The following is a 20576-nucleotide window of genomic DNA, read 5'->3' as shown; positions in this document are numbered from 1 at the left end:
AAAGGACCTGGGCAGGTTAGGAAGCGTGCCCTGCCTTGCCTGCAGTCTGGTGTTTCCCAGTATCTGGACCCTTATTCCTTGGATGGTTATTTGTCCAGCCGCACTGGCATGATGGGGCCTTGCCTCAGTTCTCACTGCGGCGAATTACCAACTGTTGAGAGAGCATTTTGGCAGTAAATTGAATTTAATATTTCACAACGGGAATGGCTTTCATGTTCAGCACTTGCCATTTTCTATCCCGTGCCCTAAAAGCCCCCTACCCCCGCCTGCTGAATTTCGGTTTCTCATCCCCTCTAGTCCCCTTTCATGTTCCCATCCTGTACAGCCCTTCATCTCGTCGTTGAGTCTAAAGGAGGCACTAGACGGATCCCTTTTCATGGGCTGGGGATGGTTTTGTGGGATGTGGCGAATCCCTCTTAGCCAAACCAGCGCCCCGGAGAGCGACGGCAGGGTTTGCAGACTCATAAATAAGCGGGCTGTTTTGTGAACTTGGGCCTCTGCATCACCAAATGCCTTTAATTGTTCACTGGAGCACGTGGGGTTCAGCGGTCATTATTTACGGTACCTCGCGGTATGCTAGCAAGCCGGCTGGAATTTATTTTGGGGAAGTAAGGAAGCCATGGTAATTTGAGTCCGGTGGGCTGCTCGCTCTCTGCTGAGAAACGAGATGAAGCAGCCAGGCGTTTTCTGGAAAGTGTCACCTCTGTGGCCTAGTACATGTGGATTATTAGGGCTCTTTGATATTTTTTTTATAGCTTTCCTTTTATCCCTTCCTAAAATCTGAGTCTTAACTAGTGGACATGGTCACTGCGCATGCTTGAGGCCCTGCCCTTCAGAGTCTGTAGCGCGTGGGTCGCCGGCTACCCGTGGTCGGGAACTGCAAGTTGCCTGGTTTGCACCAGGACCGTTGCAGGGCCAGCCGAGTCCTGAGCAGGACATCGTGCAGTTTGCAGCCTCTTCTGAGGAACTCGCGGCGACCTGAGGGCTGTTGTTTGCTGCTTGGATGTGTGCCTGGATTGCCCGAGCAAAGGGAGCTCACCCGCAGCACGCTGCTAGCACACAAGTAGACCAGCTAGAGGTTCCTGTGCTGTTGCACTTGGCCAAAGCCTGCGTGATCCTGCTCCAGGCGCTTCTGGTTTTCATGTCCTTGCACCTTAGTTGTTCCCTTTCCCTTAATAAGGCCGTGCCTCTGCGTGAGAGATGGGAGGGCTACAGCAGGCGGCTCAGGACGGCAGGCGGGGGGGGCTCTCCGCGACTATCCATACCATGTGTTGCAGGGGGGAACAGCGAGGCAGGTGCTGTGGGAGAAATGTTTCCTTTGACCGTTTGGGATTTGCCGCAGTCGATATTGTTGACACCCCCTCGATCTTATGCTAGACAGTGTGGAGGGTCCTGATCCCCCTTTGCTGGACTGCTCACCTCTCTGGTACCGTCGCAGGCCCCTCGGGCTCTCTTCAGAGGAGCCTTCTCCCCGAGCTTCCCTGCTGCCTGTCTCTGGACCTGCCCCGGCTCCGCTACGTCCTGTGCGTAGAGGGGATAGTCGACCCGAACGCAGAATTTCAGAGGGGCTGACACGCTGATTTGGAGGGTGCCGTCACCGTCACCGTCGGCACGTTCTCCAGGCTGCTCTTCGTGCCGGTCTTGATGCACCCACGCCCGGTTCTTCTGACCACAGCTGAAGTTTCCGCACACGCAGTTCAGCAAATCCCCAGCACCAGGCCCTGAGGCAGCTAAGACTGAGGTGTCTGGGGCATCTGCCGCTGCACTGAAGAGAAACGATCAAATCACTGAGTTTTCCTCGGGGCCTTTCTCCATCCCAGCTCCATAGCTCTAGGGACTTTCCTTCTTTCCTGTTGTGCACAGTCAAAGGCTGATTCCGGCTGCAAGCAGGATGCAGCATTTCTTAGGATTTAGACCTGGTTTGGCACAGGGATCAGCGATTTTTTTTTTTTTTTTTTTTTGCGCAAGATTTCCCAGCGCGCAGGGAGGATCTGTTTCTGGGTCCGGCGGCCCAGCGCCCGACGGCGAGGCAGGGAACCCGCTGGAATGCGGCAGGAGGGAGCGGAATTGGCCCCGAGGCTCCCAATCTGGAAAAGCAAGAGCAGGATTTTCACCAGCAGCGCCGGCGAGGGAGAAGCATGGGGACTGACCTCAGCCTCCAGAGGGTTTTGCTAAATACCCGCCCGGTTTAATTCTGTTGGCGTTAACATTAAACCCTTCTCGGGAGCGGGTATGGGCATGAGCAGCGTGCCCGGGACTTGCCCTAGCTGAGAACAGGGCCTCATGTTCAGAGGGGCAGGATGTTCAACCCTCCTGGTCTGCGCTGCAAAGCTGATTTTGCTGCATAACGAGAGTGCTGTAAAATCCTCCTCCTGGCCTTGTGGCCTGTCAGCAGCTCTAGTTAATGTTGGTTAAACTGTACAGGCTGCTAACCCGACTCTTCCTCCGATGCTGCAGGTCTGGGATCCCTTATCAGCAGCCCGTGATCTTTATGGGGGACCTAGTAAACCCAGCCAAGGCCTCACAAACATTGCTGAGCTCCAGCCTGCGTCAGGAAGGGATGTGAATTAAACGTGGGCTCCCTGCCCCCACAACCAGGCGGCCGTTCCCGTTGGGGCCCAAAGAGGAAAACGCAGCCTGGGAGCTTTTATTGTTCTCTAATTATGGAGATGCCTGGGGATTGCTGTTCATATTTGGTGATGCCTAAAAGCCACAGTCCTGGTCTGGGACCCCTGGTCTGGCACAGAGACGGCCCCTGCCCCAAGCGCTGGTAGAGGAGGGGGCCACGTGATACAAGGCTCTATGCAGACAGCCGGTGTTTCCCTATCCTGGGATGAAAGGTGAGGTGCTCCTCAGTCTCCGCTCTCCCCGAGGCCCGGTTGGGGTGTCTCAGCCTGCAGCCGCCTCTGCCTTTTCTCTTCAAGCAGTTTCTGTCCCACACACTCAGCAGCTGCCCCCGGTGCAAGCAGAGATGCCCCATGCTTGCCCCAGGCATGTGAGCTTCAGACCCAGGAGCAGCTGAGCTGGAAGAGCATGGTGCTGCATGCTGGCTGCAGGGGAGCAAGCCTGTGCCCACGCATGGCGCCCGCTGGCCTGCGTGGCTGCCTCCCTTGGGGCGCAGGTGCCCAAGGACCCTGCTTCTCCCACGTGAATGTTGCCCCCAGCTCCCTACTCAACCTTGCACACTGCAGCACTCTTCAGTTGAAAAGCCCAGCTGCTCCCACCCAGCTTTCAGCAGTGACCCACCCTGTGCTGCCAACACGCTAGCATCACTGACCGTCGCCCCCCCAGCTCGGTGGCAGCTCTGTTGTAACAAGGCTGTGGCCACAGAGCCCCAAGCTCGCAGCATCACAAGCAGAGGATTGGCCGCCTGCCAGACCCCAGTGCCTTGGCGTAGGGCTGGCGTTAGCCTCGTGCAGAGCCGCGCCAACCTGGGGAGTGTTTCTCTGTCGACTCTTGGCGCAGGCGTTGAAACACCGTGGGTTAGAAAGGAGGGTCGGAAGCACAGGATTGCAAGAGGATGGCAGCATGTGCATGTGTGTGTGTGCACGTGCTGACCTACCTGGTGTACCCAACGCACCGCAAACGCAGGTTGACAGCTGCCAGATCAGTCACAGAGCGGGCGGGCGGGCGGCCGTGGTGGGAACCTGCCGAGCACTTGACTGCTTGCTAGACTCCTGACACGCCAGTGAATGGGATAATGTAGGAGTAATTGATGGCAGAGGGACTAATGGTTGCAGAAATGTGTAATTAAAGGCCAGGGGTGATGCGCTGCTAACCTGCGCTGTGTACAGGAGGTTACAAAGGTTGAGTGTGTTTTGAAGGTGATGTCCGGAGATTCGCAGCTGGGCTGGGCAGATAGCTCTGCTCCGAGCATAGCAGGGCTTGGAGCTGACAGGCGTCTGATCGTCTCGAGCGCAGAGTCTCGTGCCTCGGCCCAGTTTGCTGTGGTTTCCACATCTCTTGGTGCTGGACCTGGATTGCCTGGCTGGGAAGAAAAGGGCCCAATTCTGTGCGTGGCGAGTTAGGGCCCAGTCCCCTGTGACGTGAGCAGGAGAGAAATGCACGCCCGCGGCCTGGCAGCATCAGCCTCCGTGCCAGCAGCAGAGCTGGTGGAGCACCGCGAAGTCCTCGGCTGCCTAGAAATTCTCCTGGTGTTTGAAGTCATTTGTTCTGGACCTGTGTGAAGAGCCTTGCATCTGCGGGTTTCCCTTTGCCTCCTGGCTGGGACTTGTCCTCGCAGGGCTTGGCTGGGCCTGGGCGCACCGTGGCTGCCCGCGAATCCTGCTCCACCAGCTTGGCTCTCCCTCGGGGCTGGCTCACGCACGAGGATCGAGGATCGAGGTCTCTGCCGGGCGGGAGGCAATTGAGCTGCTCCCCTAGCTCGGGTGCCAGGTGCAGGCGTCCTCGAGCCCAGGTGTGAGGCCGGGTGCTATCGCTCCTCCCCGCGTGTGCGTGTGTGCTTTCAGTCACAGGACGGGGAAGGTGCTGAGCTCCAAGGGGCATGTAGGGCAGCTGCCACCTGCTCCAGGGTTCCCAGTCCCCCACCCCATCTTTGCTCCCTAGCACAGATGCCTTGCAGTGTCCCAGGTCCTGCCCAGCCTTTTCCTGCCCCCCTTGGAGCCCTGAGTCCGGCCGCGCATTAGAAGCATAAATCTGCTAAAATCATAAGGTGCTGCGAGGGCGTGGGAGCAGGCTGAACGTGGCTGCACCTCTACATGTTTGTCACATGGGTTTTCTCTCTCTGGGTGAAACCGTCGGTGGATTTAGGTGAGGGGGAAAGCTCCGAGTCCCGGCTGGATTCAGAGCGTGCTGAAGACATGGCAGGGACTGTGCCCTCGGCCTTGCCCAGTGGCAGGAGCTGTGCGCATGAGACCCACGGAGGGGCCCGGTCTGAGCTCCAAGTGTGCATTGCACTGGGCGTGTTTGGGGAGGGGGAGAAGGGAGCCGGGGCCAAGGCTTGGAGATTAAATTGCTGCCGGGTTTTCCAGGGTCCCGGTCCTGTGGCCTTTGGGAGAGGTGGGATCTGCTCCTGTTGTGCCCAGCTAGCGGCCCAGTAATGGGACTGGTGCCTTGCCATGGGTGCGCCAGGTTGCTGGAGGGGCAGAGGGCAACAGCACCCATCCCTCCTCTCCCCATGCTGCGCTCTGGTCCTCGCTCAGGGAACACCATGTGCCAGCCTCGCCACTGTGACTGCGCGCCTGGTGCCCTGGGCCTCCAAAGCCCTTGGGGGCCTCGCAATGAGCTAAAAGATGAGCAGCTTTATTGCAGAACAAGGGACCTGGTTGCACGCATGTAGTGCACCCAGCACAGGCAGGTTGTTGGCAGCACAGCAGCGGTGCAGGGCTGTGATTGGGGTTGGGGGGGACTAGGGAGAGGTTCAGGTCTGGGGGTAAGGTCAGGAAACTTGTGCCACTCAGACCTAGAGTCACGCACAGGAAGGTGAAGGGGAATCTGCGGTAACGGTGCTTCCCATGTACGTAAAGCTTCGCCCGCCGGGCACTGCTGGCCTCCACAGTGGCGGGACATGCCTGGGCTGTCCCTGTTCGAGGTGTCCCAGTGGGGAGGCGTTCTCAAGCAGCGGATTTTGCAGCATTTATTCCACCCTCTGGATTTGCTGGTCTCCGGCAGTGGCACATGCTTCGCCACATCTCTCCGCACGGAGCGCTTCCCCCCAGACAAGACAGGCTGGTGGGACATCCACATGCATGCAGCGTGGTTAGGACATCTCGCCTTCTGCGCTGCGTAGATCGAGCTGAGGCCAGGAGGCACCGGGATGTGCCCGAGGCTGTGCCGGTCAGTCAGTGGCAGAGCCAGAGTCTTTGCAGGGTGGAGGATTCCCTTCCTAGGGCAGCGCTTGTGGTAGCCCTGGCTCCTTTCTGCCCAGGTTGCTGGCAGGGCACACCTTGCTGTTTTTGTGATGAGTCCTGATGCCGCTGGTGCTGGGCTCCTGGAACTGGGGCCACAGGATTTGGCATCTCTGCACTCCCTCTTTCCTTGCCTCTGCCCAGGGCACGTCCTGCAGCTTCCACTCAAATCTCTTCCCCCACCCAGAGCCATCCTCGCCGAGTCTCTGAAAAGCCATGAGTGCAAAGGGGGAGCATCACCTGCCTTCTCCCCTGCTGCTCTCTCTACCCGGGGGCTATGGCTCAGGGGCAGCATGTTGCCAAAGCTGGCGTGTTAAAGGGATTTGGAGCAGGGCGGAAGGGATCGAGCATAGACGCCTGACTGCCACTTAGACGCCCCATGGGTGCCCAGTTGTGTCCCATAATCGTTTGGGTTGCTTGCAGCTATGCAAAGGACAGGTGCGAGTGGCACATGCTGACCTGGAGCAGGGCCCTTTGAGCAGGGTGGGGAGAGGTTCTGGGAAGGAGCTCGCCCGAGGCCATGGGGTGAGTCTGTAGCAGAGCTGGAGATGGAGCGCAGGCATCCCGACTCCCAGCCTGGGCACCTTCGCTCCAAGCCTCCTGGTCTGCCCCTTCTGCACAGTGCTGGGCTCAGTGCTTGTGTTACTGTTTCCGGCCAAAGCTGTCCTGCCGGGGGTCCACGCAGGCTTGAAGACAGAAGCACCCCGCGTTGCGGGCTGGGGTAGCCCGTGCATTGGACAGCTAATGACCGTGCCAGGCAAACCTGGAGTTGTCGTGGCTGAAGGCAGTGGATCAGACCAGCGTCGCCGAGACTCGGGGGCAGCCTGCGGCAGGGCTGCTTCTCCATCCGAGCTAGGTGTAGCCTGGCATGGACTGACCGTGGGCTGCTCCCATCCTCGTACAGGCTGATTACCTTTTAATGAGCGACTGCTGAAAAGAGAATGGAAGCAGGTAGCGTTGCAGATCAAGCAGCGGCCTGAGCTGCGCAGACCCGGAGGTGCTATGTGCACGGGGCTGGGGGTGCATCACCCAGCTCTGTCCCAGACCCCGCGGTGCAGGGGAACACTCTGTAAGGACGTCCCCACGCTCCTGTGCTACTATCGGTGGCAAAGGACAGATGGAGGCTGGGGCACTGCTTCGGCCTGTTTGGAAGCCTCCGCGGAAGGGGAGGGAGCGTCGGCTTGTGAAGGGTGCTGGGGTAAGTGGTGTCCCAGGGGGGACGGGCAGCTCCGGGTGCCGCGAGGGTGAGGGTGATACGGAGGGGAGCAGCCACGTGCCACCAAAGCCAAGAGCGAGCTGCTAGAGAAGCTGTCAGTGCAGGTGGGTGGCTTGGAAGTTACCTTTTCCTCCTGGGTGTCCCCACATCCCTGTGCCCCACCAGCCCTGTGGCATACGCTGCCCTGACCCGTCCCCGCGCTGCTGCAGCCCTCATGTCATGTGTACCACAAATTCATTGATCCTGGTGGGTCTGGAAATTGTCCAGAGTAAGGGAGCTGGCACTGCTGCATGGGTTTGCGTGCTCATGCATCTGCATCTGTGTGCACGTGCGCGCGCGTGTGTGCACACGTGCAGCACCTGGCACCACGAGGCCCCGATTCCCAGGCTGGAAGCCTCTCGTGCTCATCGTTCCTCGTTGCTGACTAGGTTGTATAGAGACCTTTGTTTTGCCGGCCAGAAAAAGGAGCAGACTTGGGGTTTGATAAAACCCCAGATCCTCTCTTGATAAAGTAAGGACTCCTTTGAGGCAGGAGATCTGGGCAGGTTTTTAGCTGGGCATAAGGCTGGCGGCTTCCTCCCCTCTCAGCCTCCCTCCTTCCTCCCCTGCCTGAGCCTTGGGGCTTTGTTCCTTGCAGGTTGAGTGGTTCGGATGTGTTAATTCCCTCCCTTGGGGCTGCGCCGCTGTTTGTGAATTCCTGGAGTCGGGCGGCCATTGGCCGCAGCACAAAGGACGCAAGGGGGGAGTTTCTTCCCTGCCTCTGCCCGTGTCCCAGGCCTCAACCCTGGGAACTCCTCTGGGCCCACGGGACGGTGCTTTGCATCTGCCGGGGCTGACTCGCAGCACGTGCACCTGAGCGTGGGTGCGCAGGGGTCCAGGGTGGGGCGGCAGCCTGCTGTCACAGCGAGGCGGAGCTGGGGCAGGGGCCACCCCGACTGCAGGCCGCTCCAGCGATCGGGCGTTCGGGGCTTGCCCCCCGCGGCTGCAGTGCCCCAGCGTGAGCCGTAACGTCCAGCGTGCAGCTGCGCAGACTTTTCGGGCTGAAGTGGTTTGATGGACCAGATCACCCATCCTTTTCTAGTTGGGTTGGGAGGACTTTAAGAGAGACACCGACAAGAAAAGCTAGCCCAACAGGCACCTCGGCTAGCCAAGACTCGGTCATCTCCCCGCTGCCCGAGATGATGTCGCAGCCCCTGACGTCTCCTGCTGAGCGTGGGGACAGCCTTGAACCCCCGAGCCAGGCAGTCCCAGTCCCTGTTGCGCGGGCTGTGGCAGTCAGGGACTCGTGGCAGCCCTGCCCGGTTACAGCCCCAGCCCCAGGGCCGGAGCGGGAGGATGTCAATGGTGCCGGTAACTAAAAGGAGCCTGGAGGAGGGGAAGGAGCTCTTGCCAGTGATAGACTGGAGGGGTCCAGGGGGCAGCTGCGTTGTCTGCTGGCCTCGGGGCCCAGCTGCATGGGCGCATGCTTGCACTCCAGCTGTCGGGAGCAGGGCACCCCGCCGCCCTGCTCAGCTCTCCCAGTTTCATCCCACCGGGCTGAAGGGAGCGGACATGCAGTCAGCGGGAGAAGCAGGAAGGTGCGTGCTTGGGCGGCCGTGCTGTTGGATCCCCAGGGATGCTTTTCTTGGCGGTTGGCGCTTGTGTCCTTCTCTGGTGCGAAGCGTTTGCCCTCGCACAGAGGCAGCACAGCTGCATGTCTTCACCCCCGACTGCTCCAGGGCAGAATACACACCATGTCCTCCACAGCCCAGCGTCCGCCTCCAGAAGCATCCTCCCGACGGGCACCAGCAGCACTGAGCGGCTGCCCTGCCGAGAGCATCGGCCGTTGGGGCCTTGTCCCGGGGTCACTCGCAGCGGTGCAGGTCGTGCAGAGGCAGCGTGTGAGGAGATGACCCTCACCTGGAAGCGAATGGCTTTGCAGGCCAGGAGGGTGCTGAGCCCGCGCCGAGCTGCCTGAACCTACATCTAACTGGGCTCCCGTGCGGCAGCACAAAGCAGGGCGCTCACTGTCCCTCGTATGTCGCCGTTGCACCAGAGGGTCCAGCATTAAAATGCAGCCCCAATGCTGGACCCCAGTCCGTGGGGCTCGTAGGCTGGGGGCAGGAGGGGAGGGAGGGACCGTTCCCGGGCTCTAGCCTCTGCTCTGCTAGCAGCAAGGAGTGGCTGGAGCAGGCTGCTCACGGTGACTGGTGCTGCCCGCCCCCACCGGCGCTCTGCGAGGGGCGTGCTGAGACAGGCCAGCCCAATGCATGTGATGCCAGTGCTGCAGGGGCTCTGGGCAGCTCCAGGGCTGCGCTGCAAAGCCAAGAATTAGAGCTGGCCCTGCCTGATTCAACCCATGGCTTGCTTCAGTCCTCAAAGCAGCCTGGGGTCCCATGGGCTTCAGGCCACGTTTGCTTCCAGGGCCCCCGCCACAGGGCAGCAACGGGGGGCACCCCAGGTGGGGAGTCGGGCACAGCCCAGCTGCTGGCTCCCCTGCCTGCATGTGCCAAGGTGCAGGGTTTGATTGGCTTACCTTGGCCTGGCATTCAGCTGTCACAGCCCTGCCACTCCTGCTGGCCTCATGCCATGGTGGTGCTGGGCCTGCGGCGAGCGCCCACCGTCAAATTTTACATCTGCCGCAGCCTCTCTGTGCCCTGTGCTGCATGCTCAGACGCCCGCAGGAGCTGGCGAGGCTGGGGCGGTCTGCGCCGAGGAGGGCATTGCAGTCATGCCGCGTGGAAGCATGGCCGCATTTGGTTCAGTGCTGTTCTGGGGAGGCCGGGGAGGTTTTTGCTCAAGTACGCCCATGCTACAGAAGCTGGAAGCTAAGGGAGCTGGAGCAGTCTGGTCCGCCCCGCCAGGCTGACTGGGGAGGGCTCTGCTGGGAGCCCACAATCGGCCCTTGTCACGTCGGTGCTGCAGGCAGTCTGGTTTTGTCGGCCCCGGGCTGTGAAGATGGCGCTTGCCTCGGGTCTGCGGATGCTTGCTGGACTGTGGACAGCGCTGCCTTAGCTCCTCTCTCGCCAGCACCTCTCATCCCAGACGCCTGGGGCAGGGTCCAGGCAACGCGCAGCACCAGGGGGACATGTACCCACGAGTAACATGTGGCTTGGCTGGCACCGGGGCATGTGGCCTGGAGATGCTGCCGAGTCCTTGTCCCCCACTGCAGACGAGTGGGACCAGGCACAGCTGCCCCCAGGCTCAGGCTGCAGGCACGGGGCTGCTCGCTGTATCGAGTCCTGGCTGCTGAGACCATTTCTAAGCCTAGTCCAACTCAGCTGTGCTGCCTGTGGGGGTGGAGAGGACGTAGGGCAGTGTTTTGCAGCGGGGCGCAGTCGGGAGCACGTCCCCACCCCTGCACACTTGCACCCACTGTCCGCTGCCCTCGGTCCCTGCGTCCCACGGGGCTGCCCCTCCACTTGGCCCTGTGCCGTGGCAGGGCTCTGTAGCATGAGGTCCTTGTGTTACGCACTGCCGTCCCCGCGGCCTCCCCAGCATCAGCTGCCCAAGCGCTCTAGAATGTATTAGCTGTTTAATTGAATCAAGGAGAGGCTCGCTCTGGTCTTTCAGAGGAGACGGGATGATTTATTTGAAGCTACAGGGTGATGCATCCTCAGGGCTGTTGCATGAGGACCACACATATGGAACGCTGGCCTGAGGCATTGGTTAAGGCCTGGTGTAAGGCCCCGCGGGTGCACTAATGCCCCCTCCCTGGTGCCGTGTCTGGCAGGCTACACCCTCCCCTCCCCAAACCCGGGGATGCAGCCGAGTCCTGTTTCACTGCTGTAGTTTGCTGTGCCCCATGGAGCTGGGGCAAAACCCGCAAGCCATGGCTCCTTTTATTAACCACGTGCCTTCTGAGAAACGCTGCACATAAACATCCCTGTGGCACCTGGCGAGGCTTTAGCCCCGCTTCCTCTGGGCTTTACCTTTGCCCCGTCCCGGCAGTTCTTGGTGCTTCCCGGGGGTGCTTTAGTGGGGGCAGCTGAGCAGGGCTGGAAACAGGGGAGCATCGGCAGTGCCAGCCCAGGGCAGACCTGATCCATCTAGCCTGATAGCCTGTCTCCAGCAGCGGCAGGGTGGATGCATAGAGGGAGAGCACGGAGCTGGATGTCTCTGGAGCGATCTCTCCCCTATTCAGCACCTTCCCTGCCATCCTTGTTATCGGCTTAGAGATGCCAGAGGAAACCTCTCCAGCTGCTCTGTTTAACAGCCATTAATCGATGGATCGGCCCTGAATCTATTCGGCCCTTGCTGAGCCTGGCTGTGCTCTGCCTCCACCTGTTCCTGGGGCGACGCGTTCCACAAGTTACCCGTGCTAAGGCCGGGGCTGGAGCCCACGGCGCGAGGGTGCCCGCACGTCACTGAGCACAGCACCCGCATGCTCAGCTGAGGTCGGGCCCCCACGGTGCCAGGCACTGCACAGATGTGACACGGCGCAGGAGGAGAACGAAAGCCCAGAGGTGGGAGCGACTTGCCCGAGGGCACAGTGCAAGTCTGGTGACAGCGCCCAGAGCGCCCAACTCCCTGTCCAGTGTCCTGCCCAGCAGGCCATGGTGGTGGCTCCCATCTGGATGGCGCAGCCTCCTGTTTCAGCATGCGAGGCCCGCAGGCTAAGCTATGCAGGCAGTGCTATTAGGGTAGTCTGCGGGGGGTGGGGGGGTCCCGGGCTCTGAGCAGAGCGGTGGAGATGTCTTTAGAGGCTGGAGAAAACCAGCACAAGTGAGAGAAGCAGGAGTCACAAACAGCCGCTGCTTCCAGCCCCGCTCTGAGGCTCGGGACCTGTGGGCAGCTCAAAGATTGAAGGAGATTGCTGCGCTCTTCCTTTCCCTGCCCTGCTTCCTCCAGCGCAGGAGGGCGGGGACCGAGGCCCCGGGGGTGGGTCGTGCGGTGCTGCGATGCTAGCGGACCCGGTGCTGGTCCCTGGTGCTGCGCTGCTTTCCCCGTCCTCGTGCTGCTGCAGCGTGGCTCGGTGGCCGGCCCGGGCATTGTCTTGCAGATCGTATGCAGATTGGGTTCGTTTGACCTGCCGACCTTTTTACGGGGCCACGTCTGTTTGGGGAAATTGTTTTGCTGATTAGAAATGGATTTTCCTCTTGCACGTAATCCTCTGGAAATAGCCTGGGCTGGTGCCTCTCGGGGCGTAACATCCAGTGGTGCCCTGGGGACCTCGGCCTGTCTCAGCGGGAGATATCCAGGAAGGGATGCGATCCCCAAGGGCTCCAGGCCCCAGTCGAGCCCTCCTGGGCTGCGTGGCCCAGCCTGGACCTCAGCACTCTAGCTCGGTCCTGATGCTCCTTCACCCGCTGCCTCCCGGGGCAGGATGACCTTGGGGCCCCGGAGTCTGGGCAGGGGGGTGGCTGCGCAGTCCCCTGCCCCCAGAGCTAGCAGGCAGCTTTCCAGCGGCACAAAGCAGTGACAGCCCTGGGAGCCGCGGTGCACGGGTATTAGGGCACCTCATGGGCTGACCCCACGCACGGAGCGGGGACTGTGGCACCCTAGGCTGACCTGGGAGGCTGAGCACGATGCATGGCTCCCCCAGCTGCCACGGAGGGGGGCTCACTGCTGCCTGGCACTGCACCAGCCCTGCCCTTCCCTCTGCGGGCTGTGTGCACGTGGCTCGTGGTGACCCCAAATGCACGAGGGCCGTGCCGCCAGCTTCCTCCGAGCGGCAGGGGTCGAGTCGGGCTCCACAGACGAAGAAGCATGGCCCTTTTGCACCGCGGTGAGCTGTGGCCCCCGCACACCCCGGTGTCTTGCACCTGCTTGTTCCCGCTGCCCGCGGCTCTGAAGGGCCGTGGCCTGCTGAGAACGGGGTGAGGCGTGCCTGGGCACAGAGGCCGCTCTGCTTTGGTATTTCTGCTTTCCCCAAGTCTCCAGAGGGCAGTTGTCAGTCCCGCAGCGGGGAGGGAGGAGCAGTCCGTCCCCTAGACCCGGTCGGGGACTGTCCTGACAGGTATTTCCACCCTGAATGCCCGTGTCAGCTCTTCTTCAATAGCAGCCAGTCAGCTGCAAGCCCCACCCAGCCGGATTATCGGGGATCAGGGCTGGAAACTGCAGAGTTTGCTGGACCTGGCTCCAGCTAATCAGAGCAGGGGAGCAGCCCTGAGCCTCCCGGGGGTGTCACCGTGGAGGGCTGTGGGCCCGCGCTGGTCGACTGGACTCTGCTGGCTAACAGACCTGGGTGGTCTTGTCCCGGGCGCTTAGCAGCCCAAATGTCCCAGCTCATCAGGACCTGGTTTGACTCGTGCGTCGTGAGAACCGTCGCGTGCCCCAGCTGCTTGAATTTTGCAAGCCCCCTTGCAGGGAGCTTCTCGGTTAGCTGCAGAGCCAGCCTTTGGGGTGGGTTCCCAGTGCACTGTGCCTCAGCGACAGCCTTGTCCCTGGAGTTATGCCCCACATCATGGCAGAGCCTGTGCAGGGGAGCGAAGGGTCGTCGGGAGCTCAGACCCTGCCCCGGGACCAACGCAGGGGAACGCGAAAGTGAGAGCGAGGAGAGTCAGGTGCTTGTTCACTCTCTGCGTGCCAAGGGCCCTTCCTGATTTTCCCCGTCAGCGAAAGCAGACTCGGGCGCGCTGGGTCGGACGTAACCCCAATGGGACGACCCCGGCGTTACTCTGAGGCTAGCTTCTGCTCCGGCTCACAAGTCTCTCATTGTCTCCGGTGAGGAGCGAGCAAGCCGCACATATGGCAGAAGTGCCGGCGGGAGCCCTTTAAAATGCACACAGCAGGGGACCGCGTGCTTGCTCTCGCTGCCCAGGGCCAACGCACTGTGGGACGGGGGCATCCGGCTCCCGTGCAAGCCACGTGCATGGGGCAGAGCAGTGAGCGTGAGGCTGGCACGAGTCCCATGAGAGCACTTGAACCCTGGGCCCTGCCGGCCCTGTTCTGGGTGCCGGGCGCCAAACACCAAGGGTTGTGGTTCCTCCCTGGTGTTCGTGAGCTTCCCCTGCAGCCAGCAGGACTGGAAACCATCCCTTTCTTGTTTTACGAGAGGAGCTTGAAGCCAGGCCAGGATGTGCAGGACCGATGCTGCTGCAATTCATGGCTTTTTTCATTCCAGTGTGGTTTTACCTCCTCCTGCCCAGGCCATTGTGAAACCTTGCCTCATTCAGGAAAATCCCGCTGCATCGGGACACTTCAGTCCCGCGTTCCCTTGCAGAGAGGCTGCACTTCGGGGCTGTCCCAGCCCCAGCCGTGCATGCTGCGCGCTCTCTCCCGCTTGCATTTAGCTAGGATTATCTGGCCTTGGCCTGACAGATGGGTAATGCTCAGCTGCTGCCAGTCCGAATGGATATGTATTAATTTTTCATTTGCTAGATGGATGCTGAAATGGCACAGATGGGAAATGGCCTGTTGGTCAGTCTCCATTTCGAGCTGATGTCCAGCTGCTCTGCACTTGATATATGAGTGGACAGAGTGGACATTATAGAGCCCCCGGCTCACTTAGGGAGCGAGGAAAAATAGAAGCCCTATTCTGGGCAGTGTCTGTTCCTCGGGGGCGGGGAGGGGGCATGATCAGAGTTAACCTAAATCCTTTTAACACATGTACATTGACCCCGCTCTGATTGGAATACCATCCTTTCCTTTTGTCAACATGTGCTGGGAGGGGATGGGAAACGCACCAGACAAAGACGTGCAGCTCCCCGATGGATTCGCCGAACAGCCCAAATTTGTACCTCGGCGCCCAGTGGTGTAAAAACTGCCGCATGTATTCGAAAGCAGCACGCCAGACTGTGCCAGCGCAGCTCCACTGCGCGGAGGGGCGGTGGGCGATCAGCCCCCAATTATAACGCTGGGGTCGCAGGTGTGATCCCTGGCTGGACCGGTCTCTCAAGGTCCCGTCCGGCCTTGCTCCTCTACGGTCTGGAGCACGTCCGCTGACGTTGCCGAGGTGCCGTACGTCGAACCGGGTCGCCGGGTTCTGCGCTGGGCGTCCCGCGCTGCGGCAGCAGGGAGGGGAGATTGGGGAGCAAATCTTTTGCTGGTGGAAATTTGCCATACTCCATTGGACCCGTTTTACACCAGTGGAGAATCCAGCCTAGGACTTTACAGCAGCCTCACGAGGGCAGGCCGCCAGCTCTCCGTGCACCCACATGTGTGCAGCGACTGCCCTTTTGGTGACAGCTGCCAAGTATTCCTGTCCCGGCGGTGCCAGCTCCAGCCTTTCAAGCCAGGAACCATGTGCTTTTTGGTATGAAGCGGCCCAGCTGCCCTGGCCCTGCTGGTTTACTCTGTTGGAGGAGCTGACCCCGTTTCCACACAACACCTAGGGCTGTATTTTAATAAAGGTTTCTCATTGCTTGCATTATCTTCCGGCGGAGGCCGCATGCTCTAGAGCTGATGGAGAGTTTTCTGCATGCACCCAGAAGGAGCTGCAGGGCATGAAGGATGTAGCTGGTTTAGAGGGAGGTAGAAACGATGCCATTAAAAACCTGCACTTTCCCATTTTACCCAAACCCCCAAAGTGCCACAGCATCAGAAAGAGAGTGTTTTAGTGCATCCTGAACAGCCCTGGTAGTAAAAAAATAAAATAAAATAAGGTGGGGCGCACAGCTGCTGGGGATAGACTGATGGGAGACATCTCCTTTGCACGCTCAGAAGTCTTCGTTCCTCTCTGCAAAGCTTTCCTGCGCATTCAGTGTGAGCTCAGGTCCGTTGTGTCGCACCTGACTGACAGTGGCGCAGGTCAGGTGGGCGTCGAGCCCAGGGCGCAAGCGAGCTGCGTGCACCAGTGGGGCTGGAAAGGCCATTGGAAAACACATCCGCTTTCTGGAGCTTGTTATGGAGATTTTGGGGCACCGCCTGGGAAAGCAGCTCGCCGGCCTGTGCCTCGGTCTCCTCGTCTCTCTAGAGCAGGGGGAAGTGCTGAGCTACTTCTCGGGGCCCCGTGAAGGCGCCCGGAGCCCTTTGCATCCAGGGGCATTTCCAGCCCGGAGACTCTGTTATGCAAGGCTGCTACTAGGGAGCCAGACTGAACAGGGGGCTGCTGAGTGCGGGTCTCTCCACCGTGGGTTGGGCTGCTTTGGCGGAAGAGGAATACGCCGGAGGTGCCCGGTCACAGGTGGGATGCGCTGCCCCCTCCCTGCTGCCCTCGGCCACCGTCTGCAGAGCCGGAGCTCCAAGGTGCTCGTCCTGTGCCTTTGCCCCCCAGCACTGCCCTCCGGGTCCCTTGAAGCGCTGCCTCCCTGGGCCAAGGGGGCCCAACTGTGTGACGTGGCCTCTCCAGGGGTGCACCGAGGACCACGGGAGACCCCATGGGCAGGGTCCAGGTGTTGGACCCAGGTCCAGCTCCCCAGAGGGGCCGCATTTCCGTGCTGGGCGCAGCGTAGGGGGTGGCAAGGCTTGTCCAACGGCTGCCGGAGCGGTGCGAGGGCTGCGCCAGCTGTTTATTGTTGCTGGGGGTCTGCGTGCGGCTCGTTCTTCCCCACCCCCAACCCGCGCGACTGCCTGGGCCTCGGCTGTCGCATAATCAGCGCTGCCTGCTTTCCATTTCCCCGGTCATCTCTGCCCCTCCCCCCCGCCCGCTAACGGGACTCTTGCATTTCTGCTTGAAACGAGGAGCGCGGCCTTTCCAGGGGAGCCCCGGCCGGCCGGCATCGGCTCCGCACTCCTCCGTTCGCGCCGGCGTCCAAGAGGGGAGCACGCGCGAATAGCCATGTGCAAACGCACGCCTCATCCATGTGCGTGTGCATGCAACTTGGTACGGTACACGCGCGTGCGTGTCCAGGGAGGTGTCTGCTCTTCCACGGTGCGGGACGTGGCTCTCGGGGGCTGGAGGAGCAGGGTGGGGGGGTGCTCACGCTGGCAGCACGGGGCGGCTGGCCGGTCGCTCCCCATCAAGAGCCCTCTGACAAAAACCCCGTTCAGAGTCGCTGCTGAATAGATTAACAAGATTTCCATAATTAGAGCGCGGGGCAACAATAGGATTCTCCCCAGCCCAGCCCCCCCCTCCTTTTGTCTTGTGCTTTAGATAATAGACAGGCCGCGAGGGTGGGAACCTGACGTGCCATTTGGTCACTGGACAGTAATTTTCTCACACTGCCGAGGGGGAGCATTGAAACATCTGTCCCGTTCTGGCAGCTTATTCACGTTACATTTCAAACCCTTGACAACTTCTCTCTGCCCCCCACCCCGCTCTCTGCCTCCTTGTGCTGTGTTTGTTGTTGGCTGGCTTTAGCCCTTCTCCCAAATGCACCGCAAAGCCCGCGTTTAAAGGGCTCGGCCATCTGCCTTTCTCCTTCGGCACGTCTTTGTAGACCCCGGTTTCTGCGACGCCGCACCTGGGTGCTCGGGAAACGCGGCGCGTTGCAGCAACCGCGCTCGTCCACACGTGCATCCAGATCCCCGAGCGCTTGCCTGCAGAAACCACGTTTGTTTTTGCGGTCCCTAGCGCGGCGTCGCTGTGGTCCATGACTCTTGCATGTCAACGCCACCGAATAAGGAGCGAGCGGGCGGCTCGGCTTGCATGTGGCTTGCGTTTGGAAATGCTCACGTGTGCACCCTTGGAAAATCAGACCCGGGCTAGGCCACCTCCGTGACGGAGCTTGACCCTGTACGCTTGCCCCGTGAGCCGTCCTCAGAAAGCCGGTGGGAGTTCCCGAGCAGAGCGGCTCCAGGGTGGGGCCCGTCAATACTGTTTCATTTTCTTTCTTGTAAACCCAACGCAGGCCCCCTCCAGAGGCCTGGCGGGGCCGCGGCACCTCGCGTGTGTGTTGGAGCCGGCCCCCCTGGACCTACGTGCCTGATTCGTTGCTCTCACAAGAGAGCCAGGTTGTCAAATATGCGCCTGGTTTCTGCCCAGCCACTTGTCACCCTTCGGTGGGAAGAGCCCCGCAACCCCCTTGACCTGCCCCTGTCCCAGGAGCCGGAGGGGTGCGTTCTGGTCAGATCTGAAGACGTGGATGGCAGGTGATGGATGCATTTTGTTCCCGGGGCTGAGGGACCGGTGGGCGGGCATGCTGGCGCACCACTGCCGGCAGCCGCTAGCCTGCGTGTGGGTTGACGCTGGAGGAGCTGGGACCGCTCCTATTCCCACCTGCGCTGGTGCTTGCATTACAGTGGATGTGCCTCGTTTCCATTTGGCCACAGCGGGTAGCGGATACGCCGTGATTTGCTCCAGAATAGCAGACATGACGGAGACGAGTGCCTCGCGTGCAGAAGCTCTACTGTCTAAACCTGTCCCGCCCGTGCCGTTGGTGCAGTGCAAGATCTTGCCTGCAAAAGGCCTTGCCTCGTGCAGTGCTGGCGCGCGAGAGCTGACCGGGCCTGTTGGCGTGTGGAGCTGCCCTGAGGAGCTTCCCCCGCGGCGGCCATGCAGGCCTTCGCATTGTGCTCAGAACTGAGCTCGGAGCCGGCGCACGCTCATCCAAAAGTTGCACAGCTTCGCGAGCACGTCCCCGAGCCTGGCCCCCTCCCAGCCCCAGCAGGATGTCCTCCATGCCCGTCACAAGGTGGGCACGGAAATGAAGCAGCAATAAGTCCCGCAGTATTGCTCTCGGCGCTGCAGCCGTCCACTCCTGCAACACGTCGTTCACTGGGGGGGACTCGGGCTTTGGTGAGGGAGAGGGGAGCAGCTGCCACATCCGCGTGCCCTTGCCTTGTTTTGGAGGCTGCCTTTCCAAAGATGATCCTGGGCTGGCAGGAGCACGTACCAGGGCTTCTTGGCCTTTCAGCTCCGATCAAATGTAGCCTGTACTTCCCTGGCAAGGGGAATACCGTGATCACCACGGTGGCTTCCTAGCTGCACCCAAGGAAGACCACTCTGCTGGCATGGGATAGTACCCGCATAGGTAACGGCTTTATGCCCGCTTTATGGAAATGGGAGCCTTCCTTGCTTGCTCCTGGGGCCTTACGGCTGAAGGCAAGCAAACCTCGGGGGCATCCGAACACCAAGCCTCCAGGCTTGGACCTGCAAGCAGGATGCGCGCCAAAGGATTTGGAAACATCTGAAGCCCCAGCAGAGAGGCCTGACCGGCAGACGTGCTTAACAGCGAGGGAGCAGTGATTTCTCCGCGGGCGCGAGAGCTGGCGGACGGTGCTGGGTGGACACAAGGCAGAAACGTTCCCCGGGAGGCCGGCCTGCTCCAACGAGCGTGCGGGCTCTGCCGCTCTGCGCCCACGTTCCCAGTACGGGAGCGCAGGAAATAGCCAGGCAAAACCGGGGAGCTATATGGAGCTAGGCATGTCTTTGTCTCCTGGAGCTTGCTAACCTATTTGGCGGTCAGCACGGCAGAGCTCAGCGCCGGGAGGAGCGTGCGGTGCGGGGCACCTCCTGGGCGTGCTCGGCACCTTTTCCCTGCACAGCTGGAAGCTTTTTGGGGCAGGGCCCATCTCGGTGGCGTGCACGCCGGGGCTCTGGCTCCTCGCTGCTCTCGTGGGAAATGACTAAACGAACAATAACCGCAGCGACATCGCGGCGGCTCCCGCTCGAGGATGTCTCTGCTGTGCGGGGCTGCGCTCCAGCACCTCGTCCGCGGGTCTCGTCTTGAAAACATTCCCTCCTCGTTCCTCGAGGCCCTGCGCTTCCTCCCGAAAGTCTCTTTTCCTTTTTAATAGCTTCCTGCTGCTTTTTGCTCCTGCACGGCTCCCCTCCCCCCCCCGCAGCCGGGCCCAGTTTTGTGCTCGCAGAAAATCGGCCGCGCGAATGGAGGTTTATTGGGAAGCTCTCGCCTTTGTGCTCATTAAAAAAAAAAAAGGCCCGGTTCCCGCAGGCTGTCTCTGCCGTCTCCGTCTGAGCGTTTACCTATTGGTGGCGCTTTAATAATGGCAAGTAAATGCAGGGAGGATGTTGGACAAAGCCACGCAAAGCTCCCATTTAAATCCTCTTGTGTAAGTTTGATATCCAGAGTGGAAGCACAAATGCCATATAAGTCAATTAAAGCATTAAGTAATCTAATTGTGCTGTGGCCACAAAGTGGCTTAAAGGCTGAGAGGGGAGTGAATGGTGTGCGAGGTCCCCTCCCAGCCCCCACTTTAGCAATCCCCAGAGGCCTTTGTGAATGAGGGAAGGGGGAGGGGGTGGTGAGAACGTACACGCACGGACAACAATGGGGCTACGGGGACGGCCGGGGATGCTGGTAAAGGCTTGCACTTATCCTGGGATCTTAGCCAGAGGGCACCGTGCTGCTCGCGAGCGTGCGCTCTGTGCGCGCGCCTGCGTGTGTAACATGATCACATTCCACAGGCCCGTTCCCCGGGCCGCCTTGAAATTTTGGAATTTGCTTTGCCCTCAGCGCGGCTCCCGATATGTCTTTGTTCATTAGCTCGGGAGGAGGAGAACGGCGCAATTAAATTACTGGAGTGGGGAGAGGGCTGACGGGCCGTTAGCGTTCCTCCGGCGCTGCCCTTGATTGCTTCATTGTGTGCGACCCTTCCTGCGCGCTGCCGCCCCACGGCTCGGCTCCGGCGACCGCCCCGTCCATGGAAGAGCCGGGGGGCCCGGGTTGCGCAGGTCACGCCGGTAGGAGCCAGCACCGGGGAATCTGGATCTGTGCCTGTGCTTCTGGGTA

At 60.7% G+C, this 20576-nt stretch overlaps 1 protein-coding gene across 2 annotated transcripts in view; it reads left to right on the top strand.

The window, feature by feature from the left end:
- Positions 1–20576, top strand: part of FIGNL2 (fidgetin like 2) — a 33369-nt gene that overhangs the window by 6702 nt on the left and 6091 nt on the right. Inside the window, exon 1 of one of the 2 annotated variants that reach the window (XM_090051808.1) lies at positions 20102–20573. The exons of the other annotated variant lie outside the window; for it this stretch is intronic. The gene's annotated coding sequence lies outside the window, so the exon portion shown is untranslated. Of the gene's footprint in view, positions 1–20101; positions 20574–20576 lie in introns of those variants that run through there. 2 annotated transcript variants of the gene reach the window in all.

Source organism: Crocodylus siamensis, chromosome 6 (assembly GCF_052110815.1).
Source record: "Crocodylus siamensis isolate JL-2025a chromosome 6, ASM5211081v1, whole genome shotgun sequence".
NCBI classification, from domain to species: Eukaryota; Metazoa; Chordata; order Crocodylia; family Crocodylidae; genus Crocodylus; species Crocodylus siamensis.
Note: the sequence above shows the minus strand (reverse complement) of the source record. Positions and strands in the feature narration are given on the sequence as shown.